General features: G+C 38.2%; 1 long non-coding RNA gene across 1 annotated transcript in view; it reads right to left on the bottom strand.

Moving 5' to 3' along the window:
• Nucleotides 1-310: 310 nt before the first annotated feature.
• LOC141573205 (uncharacterized) overlaps nt 311-10,889 on the bottom strand; it is a 76,404-nt gene continuing 65,825 nt past the window's right edge. Inside the window, exon 3 of the long non-coding RNA XR_012498891.1 lies at nt 311-4,989. This is a non-coding gene — a long non-coding RNA (uncharacterized LOC141573205). The remainder of the gene's footprint in view (nt 4,990-10,889) is intronic.

The following is a 10,889-nucleotide window of genomic DNA, read 5'->3' as shown; positions in this document are numbered from 1 at the left end:
GTATTTCTGAACTTGAAAGCTGAAAATGGAATGCAAAAAAAAAAAAAAAAAAAAGACTGATGAATTTTACTACACACACAAAAAGTTGAAACTTCAGAAAACAATAAAACACACACAAGCTGGGGAAATGATTGGTAGTAGATAGGATGAGAAATTATTAATAGCCTAACTTTATAAATAGCTCTAACAAATCAACAAGAAAAATACCACAATAGAACAAAAATACAAATAATTATGCAAGAAATGCAATTTCTGGTAAACATAAAATAATTCAGTCTATAATAATCAAAGAAATAAAAAGTATTATTCATTGAGATATTCTTAAATTTTTATTTAATCAAACAAAAATAATATTGCCTAGGGTGAAATGAAACAGATTCTCTCATACAATGCTAGCCTAAAAAAAATTATTACAACTTTATGAAAGGTAATTTTGCTATTTAAATCAAAAGCCATAAAATATTTTATTATCGCAAAACCTGAACTTCAAAAAAAATTGTCCTCAGGAAACAATAAGATTCTCATTAATAGTTACATGCCAAGAGTTCAAGGTGGCGGTATTTCTAAGAACAAAATATTTGGAAACAACCTATGCTTTGAACAATTAGGATTGGCTGCACAACTTTTTACATAATTAAGAAAAACATTTTTTGAATTATGTTCTTAAATTACTTGGGTGAAAATGTTCCTCTTGTAATGTTAATTAAGAAACATAGAACCAAACTCACTAAAATTCAGTCAAAGAAAAATTACAAATATATTACATCTATGATGAGATTAAAGGATGAAAGGAAATACATCAAAATGATAAAAAAGTGGTTTTATTTGGAGAGCAAAAGTCTTTTTTATTCTTTATGTATTTCTGAACTTTCTAAATTATCTGTAATGAAACTGCGCTACTTTTATAATCATAGAATATGTTTCAAAAATTCCAGATTGATGATAAAAAATAGGTAATATATTCTTCACTCACCTATGCAGAAAAATGTAAGTAAATAATATAAATAAAACAGTATGATAATATATTGTTCAATAATAACAGCTATGTGTTTGCCTTTCAAAGACCATCTGCCCCAGCCTAAAGTACTCCACACTATACAGTTAATAGGGAGATTAGTGACTGAGTTTTGTCATTTTCTTTTTCTAGGACAAAACGGCTATGATCCTTGATGGGCCCCAGAAAAGATGCCTGCTTCTAATGTCAGCCTTTATTATAGAATCATTTCTGTCATTACTTTCACTATCACACTTTTTACAGCAAATATAACAGACCTATTTTGGGTTACTCAGATCTTTAGAAGCTCTGCAAAATTTAATAAAACAGAAAACATAGTTACATATCTAGCAGTCATTTTAGAAAATTAAACGCAATTTCCAGTTTTACTACACAAATTTGGTAAATTGGAGTCCAGGCGTTGCTTTGAACTCGGATGAAAGGAGCCATTTCTATTCCAAGCAACACTGCCTGATTTGGACGGTTGCATCACTATAAAAACTTGACTTGACCGCTTTATTCCACTAGATGGCAGACGTGGGACGCTGCATGTAACAAAGTGAGTAATATCTGAATAACCAAAAGACTAAGAAAAAAACAAGACTAAGAGAAGGTCTGATGAGGTACAAAATGCTAAAATGAGGAATATAAACAAGCAAAGGGTAAATATTTAATGATCACAGCTAAGACTAATAATGGAAAGAAAACATGATTAATTGCTCCTATCTTTAAGTGTACAATTTCAGTATACAGCTCATTCCCTTTCATACTTTGCTTTCTTTGATTAAGAAACAAAAATGTGTGTGTGTGTGTGTGTGTGTGTGTGTATATATATATATATATATATATATATATATATATATATATATATATATATATATATATTCCGCAAAGAAAGAGCGGTAACTAACAAACTGAAAAATACTGCTGAAATGTCCTAGAGTATGAATTACAGACGGGTCATTAAAAATAAATAAATAATTCGTTGATATCAACGGTTATAGTAATAACATTGTCTTTGTTTCTATTAATAATGGTCCGTTCACTTTTCTTTCATTCAACAAACTTTGGCAGCTGTCTGCACAGGCACTGTGAGATCCAGATTTTAAATAACACAAGAAGGTGTGTATCCACAATCCTGTTCTACCAATGGTTAACTAAGCTCCACCCATCCCCCCTCCCCCCAAAAGGCGGCATGACTTATTGGTCACCCAGTGAGTCAGTAATGAGTGAGAATGCCAGTCCTTTTTATTAAAAAAGTTTTCAGTTGCAGTTGACATTCAATGTTATTTTATGTTAGTTTCAGGTGTACAGCACAGTGATTAGACATTTATATAATTAATGCAGTGAACCCTTCGATTAGTCTAAGTCGAGTACCCACCTGGCACTATACATAGATATTACCATGTCATTGACTATATTCTCTCTGCTGTACTTTACATCCCCGTTACTATTTTGTAACTACTGATTTGTATTTCTTAATCTCTTTACCTTTTTCACCTTAGCTCCCCAACCCCCTCCTCTCTGGCAACCATCATTTTGGAGAACTCCGCTCCTAAGTTCCTTATGACGTATCTCTTACCATCATTCTGCTGCCATCTCCACTGCACAATGTAGCAGAGAACATGCTACTCTCAGTCTGACATTTTCTAATTCCCACAATCTTTATACCTTAGCTCACAGAGCAGCTATCTAGGGGATAAACATACTCATTCGTTAAAAGTACAATTCTCACAGTTACTATTTCATTCCTTTTACAAACATTTCTTGAATTTCTACCACACCCTAGGTACTCAATTGGATTAAGTAGGAAAACTTACGGTCACTGCCCTTCAGAGCTATAACCTCGAAAAAGGTGAGGTAGTGGAGGAGAGAGGGGGCGAAGATATGGAGTGTATGGAGAGCGATGACACCACATGTCACTATCTCAAAACCAGAACCCAGGGCCCTCCAGAGACCACACAGCCCTCCGTGACAGGTGAGAAGGAGTAGTCAAATACCAAATCCAGGTTCATCTGACTGCAAAATCCATGGCTTTAAGCTCTGGGCTATTTTATATATGCTTTGTGAAAATTGTTATGAAACAGTATTTAAGCTTCTAGGATCATACATTCTAATAAGAAATATGTTTTGCCTTCGAATCACTTACCATCTAGGAATAGGGATAAAACACACACCAGGGGTGCCAAAAAAATGTATACAAGTAGACACTTCGGTCAGCATTGCTCATGTAGTAGTTCCCCGTAATCAGAAGTGTCTGGATGCTGATGGTACCACTTTGAGCACTCTTATAACTGCAGAAGTGAAACGTGACTTGTATTCATCGTTTGTTATCGGTATATATTGAGTATTAATTTTTTTTTTGTTTAAGATTTTATTGGGGAACAGTGTGTACTTCCAGGCCTTTTTTCCAAGTCAAGTTGTTGTCCTTTCAGTCTTAGTTGTGGAGGGTGCAGCTCAGCTCTAGGTCCAGTTGCTGTTGCTAGTTGCAGGGGGCGCAGCCCACCATCCCTTGCGGGACTCAAGGAGTTGAACCAGCAACCTTGTGGTTCAGAGCCCACTGGCCCATGTGGGAATCGAACCGGCAGCTTCGGAGTTAGGAGCATGGAGTTCTAACCACCTGAGCCACCAGGCTGGCCCCTTGAGTATTAAAATTTTAATACAATTTTCCTTTCTTAAAATGTGTATACATTTTTTGGCACCCTCTGTATGAATATCTATACCGTTAAGAAAGTGCTACTTATGAAAGTTATAGTGAGGCCAGGAAGGTGGCATTATTTGTAACTCGGGAGAGCCAATAGACAGTCTATGCATGAGGTGACATTGAGTAGACCTTGAAGGTTGATAAGATTTGGACTTGTGATAATGGGCAAAAGCAATGGCTCCCAATTTATAGATTGGGTAGAGGGAACAGTAGATAGTTCAGAGAGATTAATGTGAAGGTTAACTTATTAACTTAAACATTCATTGAGCATCTACTATATTCCTGGTGCTTTTCCAGACTCTAGGAATTTAGCAGTGAATACAATTGTTTGTTTGTTTGTTTGTTTTTTAAATCCCTGCTTTTGTGGCACAGGGTGAGTAAGTGAGTGAAATATACAAATGTGTTATAGGGTGGTAAATGAGTAAAGAAAGTCAAACCAGAGAAGATGTGCTGGAGGAGACCAGAGACTTCAAGGAGGAGAAGGAGAAAAGACAAGCTTTCTAGGAGAGGAACAGCAGGTGTCAAGAGCACACAAAGAGCAATAAGAAAAAAGAAAATGGGAAAGAGAACGTGGAGCAAAATAAAGAAAGGCCATTATATTGGCATAGAACATGACATTCTCATGACAGAGAGCTAAGACAGTTCCCAGACTGAACTGTGGCTGGAATCCAGAGACCACTTCTCCTAAAGGTATTTGTATTCAGAAGTCTGCTTTGAAAAGTAGCCTTTCTTACACATGTTCCATTTTGTCACAATAAAAGGGCAGTTCTCCTCAGACAGGTGGTCTGCTCCAGTATCCGACGATCCAGCTAGAGAAGCAGTTTAATTCTTGAGCACATTCTGTGGAAGGAGGGATGTGTTCGGTAAGATGCAAATGTAGGTGGTTTGTAGTGTAGCAAAACTGACCCAGGCCCTCCATCCAGACTGAGGATGAAGAAACAGTGAGGAGAAGTTCTGGAAAGTTCCCTTCATTGTGCTTGGTGACAATTAGGGTATCTGCTCAGTGATTATCATTAGCCAGCTTCTCCATCCCAGCAGGTACCCCTAAGTGAGCCCGTGTTCGCTCGTGCTCCTCGTGTCACGGGTCTGAAGCGTGCCAGCCAGGTCCCTACCATGTGTTCGTCCTGCCATAATCAGGTCCTCCTTGAAGCAGTCCTCGTCAGCAGGCGAACCAGATTCAGTGTGGCCTTGTGGTGGCTGTCCTCTCTGCCTTCCAGAGCATCTCTGCCTGGTGATCCTCACAGGCCCAGCAAGCAAAATCAGGGACCGGGAAATACGCGGAGTTTCTTGTCTAAAACGAAATAGAAAGTAGGGAGAAGAAACAAAACCAAAATTGCAATTCAAGGTGGCAGACTGATCATGTACCTGTATGTCTCCTCCCCTCCCAAGATAGGACTTTAATTTATGCTAATTAAAAGGTTCCCCTCTTTATTCCAGAGAAAATTACTTTGAATTTAAATTAGGGCATTTCTGAACCTCAACAGGGGAAACCATTTCATGGATTCCTTTTGGCTGCTGGAAAAGCTGGAAGGAAAGAAGAGCCCTGCAAGGCCATAAAATTGAGAAACACTTTCTTCCCCCCCGCCAGAGTGGAATGAATGCGCAACAGTACCCTATACCTGTCATCTGGCCTTGGGACTGCAGGTCGTTGTCTAATGTGGCTTTCTATGCTTTTCCTTTTAGGACCCTTACTCATTTCAATGCTGGTTTGGGAGTGGAATTAAGTCTCCAGTTATTTTGAGAATGCCTCAGACGAATTCATCAGCCGCACTAAGCTGCCTGAGCACCCAAGGACAAAGAAATACTTCTGAGTCTCTGGTAATTGGCCCTTATCCTTCCACTAAAATCATCACTAATTGAGACTGAATTGCTAGAGCAAAAAGTCGGTAGAAATCACCTAATGGTATTCATTTGCTGGGTCAAGAAGGATAGTGACTCTTTATTTCATTCTTCTTCAAAACACTGTAATCCTTCAGTCTGCCCCTTCCAGAATTCAGCTATCACACTATTTGTCTGTAATTTGTTTTAGTAAAACAGGGAGAGTTCATGAATATAGAAAGAGAATGGTGTCAAGCAACTGCCAGTTACAGTGTCGTGAATGTTGGATTGAATTTCAGGACATGAATTTTTAATTCTAACAAATAGACAATCAGAACAATCAAAATGTAGATAAACCTCAATTACACAAATGAAAGAAAAAAATGCTACTAAATAACACATTACCAATGACATGGACTAGAATAAAATAAGTATTAGCACCTAGTCTATTTCAAAGATTTAGTGACTAGATATATTTTTACTTGATCAAATATTCTTCTTCGTTTCAAAGGAAAGTAAATATTTCCTTTGTCATCCAAATTGTCCTTCTTTGTTGTTCCCAAATATGTACCTGAAAGTACCCTCTCCAAGAATCTCTATGTATCACGTTTTAAAATTCACTGTAAAATAAATGCATATATACTTGAACAGAGGTACCAATACAAATAAACACTAAGAAACACATTTTTAAAAAATAGATACTAAAATGATACCAATGTATTGAATGAAAATGTTGAAATAAGAAGTTTGATATAGAAAATGTTAAGACAATAGACATATTTTTTCCTGGTAAAAGTCAGGGCCTTCCTAAAAGATATAGAGGAAAATACTAATGATTTGACAATATCAAAATTTAAAACTTTGCAAATGGCAAAATTTTTTTTTAAATGTTGCAAAAAGCATCATAAAAATTAAACTATAAATAAAAATGGAGTGAAAATATTTCCATTATACATAAAAGACAAAAGATCAGAATCCAGAATGTATATAAAGAATAAAAACTATCTTCTAAAAAATCAAATAATATATACAGCAACTCTCAGATAAGGGGAACGTATATACATGTGCCCCTTCCTCATTAAAAAGAAACTAGAGAATTATATATCAAATCTCAATAATATTTCCATTTTCACCTGTCAAAATTTTCTAAATGTCGTCATATCAAGATTTGACAATTGTGTGACAACACAGATACTTTTATGTATGCCGTTGGCTTTAACTAAACAGTACAGCCACATTGCCGGGCAATTTGTCTGAATTTGCCTAAGACTCAGTAAATCCCTCCTCTGAATCTTTCTCAGAAAAAGACTTGCACACATGCACAAGATACACTCAAGGATAAGTCAAGAATTGTTTTTATGGAAAAACATGTATGTGAAACACTATTTCTCCAGGGCATAATAGGTATTAAGCAACAAAGGGTTTCTCCATCAAGTAGGTTGTAACTCTAAGTTACATTGAATTGATCAGACTTTGTCACCGTGAGGTTGCTGAGTGCTTTAAGTGGGTTATCTGCACTCTGAGTCTACAAGAGCCTACAGCAGGCTGCATTTCCCAAACATATGGAACCACTAACATCTTCTTTCATGGACACTGTGATTTAGGGAATGAGCTTGTGGAGATGCCAAACTACTCGATGGTGAAGGAACAGATGGGGGCCTCTTTCCACAGAAGGGCTGAGAGCTTCATGGCCAGGTAGATTAAGCAATGAGTGGACAACGAAGAAATAAGACACTGTAGACTTTTCTTTAGGAAAATCTAAAGAAGTAGAATTACAGATAGAGGACAGTGGAGGATTTAGGGCAGGTGTGTTTTGTTTTCTGTTGCTTTGATCATAAGTTGTTTTTCTCTATTTTTGTTTGTAATATGTGAGAGACATATGTATTTGGAGGTGATTGGGGATGAGTCAGTAGAGGGGCAGCATTTTAAAATACAAACACACGTGGGGAGGAAGTGTGCATTCCTGAGAGGGGAAAAGATTAGCCTCCCTGGAGATGGGGCGATCCTTGCCCCTTGGGGAAGGTTTCGCAATGTGGACCCAGGTAGATTGGTAACTGAAGGACGAAAATAATAATTCTAAGATGAATGTACTGTCATCTACTTCTTCAATAAAGTAGGAGGTAAGATTATCTTCTGAATAAAGGGAAAATCAGTGTGCCAGGGGTTGAGGTGAGAGAGGACAGTTGAACAAAGCAATTGGGGGAGAAGTGGTTAAACGTTGTCATTTAATTTCCTTCACCTCTTCAGCTTGGCACCAGACATTTCCTTAGCATTTACTTGCTAACCATTTATTCCAAGTTTTGTGCATGAATTACCTTTTATTCAAAAAAAACAAAAAAACAAAAACAAAAACAAAGATGGGGCCGGCCTGGTGGCTCAGGCAGTTAGAGCTCCGTGCTCCTAACTCCAAAGGCTGCCGGTTGGATTCCCACATGGGCCAGTGGGCTCTCAACCAAAAGGTTGCCAGTTCAACTCCTTGAGTCCCGCAAGGGATGGTGGACTGTGCCCCCTGCAACTAAGACTGAAAGGACAACAACTTAACTTGGAAAAAAGGCCTGGAAGTACACACTGTTCCCCAATAAAGTCCTATTCCCCTTCCCCAATAAAATCTTAAAAAAAAAAAAAAAAAAAAAGCAAAGAAAATGGGGGGAAAAATACCCTGAAATGTCTAGTTTTCGCTAGCTTATTTTACCAAGAAAGCTGTAAACTCTATTCTCGATAGGGTCAGTGAAGAGAGCGAAAAGAAGGAAGTTGAAGAAAAGGAATGGGTCTCTTCTTTCAGGGAAGGTGTTATCAAAGATTTTGTGAAAGAACAATAGTAAGGTTTAGCCTTTAGATTGAGATTTGACTCTCTGCACCAAGAGCGTAAGTGAAAGAATAAAGACGGTATGTGAATGCCACTAGAATTTTCAAATGTTGTTCTGAGATCCTAATGGAGTGAACCATTTAAAACCATTCCTTCTCTAGGAAAATAACAGCACTCAATCCAGGCCGCACGTGTTGGCACCAGAGGTTTCCACAAGAGGGCAGTCTGTCCTCAGTTTTGAATAGTGCACCGGTGGGCTGTGCTTCCATTCTCCCCTGGAGATTCTTTTTCTCCCCTTCTCAAGCAGACCGCTGCTAAACGTAAATGTGTTTGGTTTCATCTGGGAACATTGATGGGCACATAATACATTCCTCCCCTGTGCAGGTGAGATTTTATTGGATACATGCACACCATTTGCAGGAACACAGACCTGACACTGCATAAAGGACATGTTAAATGACAATGGGGACAGTGGAGAAGCTATTTGAGATCATGTAATTTCATTCCACACAAGCTGACAGAATTTTTTCTCTTTAATAAGCATTGTTTACCTTCAGAAAACCTATTCTGTCTTGGGTGAGTATATATTCACCAAAACCTTGTAGCCACATATACTGCTTCTGTAAAAATATGATGGATGAGGTACTGTTTTCCAAGCTTAAAAAATATTTATACAATTTCATTGGAACCTGGCTTCCAATACAAATATTATATTACAATGTTTTCATCTTTACTAAGTCCCCAAAATGTGCTAGGTTCTATAGCTCTAATAGGAAATAAAGTTAAATGGAGGATATTAAAAATGTAAGAACCCAGTTTTTATTAATTTTTTATTTTAATTCACAAGAAGAACTAACGCAGTGCTACAGTGGAAATGTTTTCCAAGTTGGTAGAAATTGTTTTAATTTCACAAAATGAATGTGATAAAAACAGAAAAGTCCTATTGATCTCATAGACTACTTGGGCATTTTGCAATTTAAGTAATTTTGATTTAATGAAACATCAAAGAACCTAAAACCAAAACCCTCTGGTTTATAGGTATTACCCTTGTTGGGTTTTGTTTTTGTTTTATATTCCCTGAAGCTTGGGTTGCTTTCCCAGAGTGAATTCTTTACTAATACATTTCACCCTCAAAACAGAAGATTCCCCATCAAACTGCTGGCATCCACTAAATGCTAATACCCTAAGAATTCAGCTGTGCAGAAAAGCAATCTAAAGTGTCCAGGAATGATTGCTTGTTCCACAGATAATTCTGCCTTTGTGCAAAAGAAACAAGGGGAAGAGGACTGCATTGTTCTTTGGATAACAAATAGTAGAGACCCTCCTGGATGTTCTCCTTTGCCCGCTCCCAGGAATGAAGATGGAAATACAGCACAAAGCATCCTGGTCCTTGCTCATTACGATTCTGTAAAGTCCTGCCATTTAGGAAATGTGTCTCAATTTCCGTGGTGATGAAGCAGGAAGGTCAGGCTGAGCTCTAATCAAAGGTAGCTCCCTGCCAGGGTAGGAGGTTTCCCTCCCCTCATATATGTGGCCTTAATTTGGTTCTCTCTCTCTCTCTCTCTCTCTCTCTCTCTCTCTCTCTCTCTCTCTCTCTCTTTTTAAGTGCCTAAAGCAATGTCGGGGTCTGGCCCTGGCTGCTGTTCACTTAATCCCTGAAGCCAAGCGAGGACACTGATGTTGTCATTGACAATTTACTCTTGCAGTATTTCTCTGCTAAACTGAGAGGGATTTTGTCACCAGTGCACTATGAAAAATACATGAAGGACTCTCTCCTTATTAAGAGATGTCGTGTCAGTCGAGCTAACATTTATAATATAACCCCAGCAATGAGCAGTCCCATGCCTCGCAGGAGACCAGCAGGCACACTGTGCTGCAAGCGGGATTTTCTCCTCCTGGAGAGGGTGTATTAGGCTGTCATGCCATCTCTGAACTCTGTCAGGGTGGCTTCCTCTGCCCCACCTGCATCCCCATTGCCATAGGCTGCATCTCTCCCTCTCTCCCTTCCTCCTTTATTGCTGGAAGGACCCTCAGGAATCTTCTCCAACCCCTTTGTTCCATCAGAAAGAGGATCTCTTTTACTTTTCCAGTGTCCTAGATGCCGTATTTCATTTTGCATTAGGTAGGAATTGTTGATTTTCCCTCTGTGTCACCTTGTTAGGTAATAATAATAAATAAATGAGGTAGTCCTGGGCTAAGAAGGGTGTCATATCTTGGTAGGCTATCTCTGCTCCGAGACTTGGCATTGGGTATCCCATCTAAATTCTCCTCTTCAATTTAGAAGTCTCTTCTATTCCATTGAAGTATAGGACCATATGTGTTACAAAACAAAACTTGATTTCTATTCCTCAATTTCAAAAAACAATATTGGGTTTCTACCCTTTGGGGTTCAGACATGTGTGATGATTGGAAGAGACACTGTCAACACCAGGCAAAACTACCACCCCCATCACTCTTATTAGCCTACCCTCCCCAGGCAACTTTTCTTCCTCATTTTTCCTCCTGGCTGGCTATCTGCTGAAAGCTAACAGATCATTAATACCAGCTTAAATTAGGGCCATTTCCAG

Source organism: Rhinolophus sinicus, linkage group LG09 (genome assembly GCF_036562045.2).
Source record: "Rhinolophus sinicus isolate RSC01 linkage group LG09, ASM3656204v1, whole genome shotgun sequence".
NCBI classification, from domain to species: Eukaryota; Metazoa; Chordata; class Mammalia; order Chiroptera; family Rhinolophidae; genus Rhinolophus; species Rhinolophus sinicus.
The sequence above is the reverse complement of the archived record's forward strand: the minus strand, read 5'-3'. Positions and strand labels throughout refer to the sequence as shown.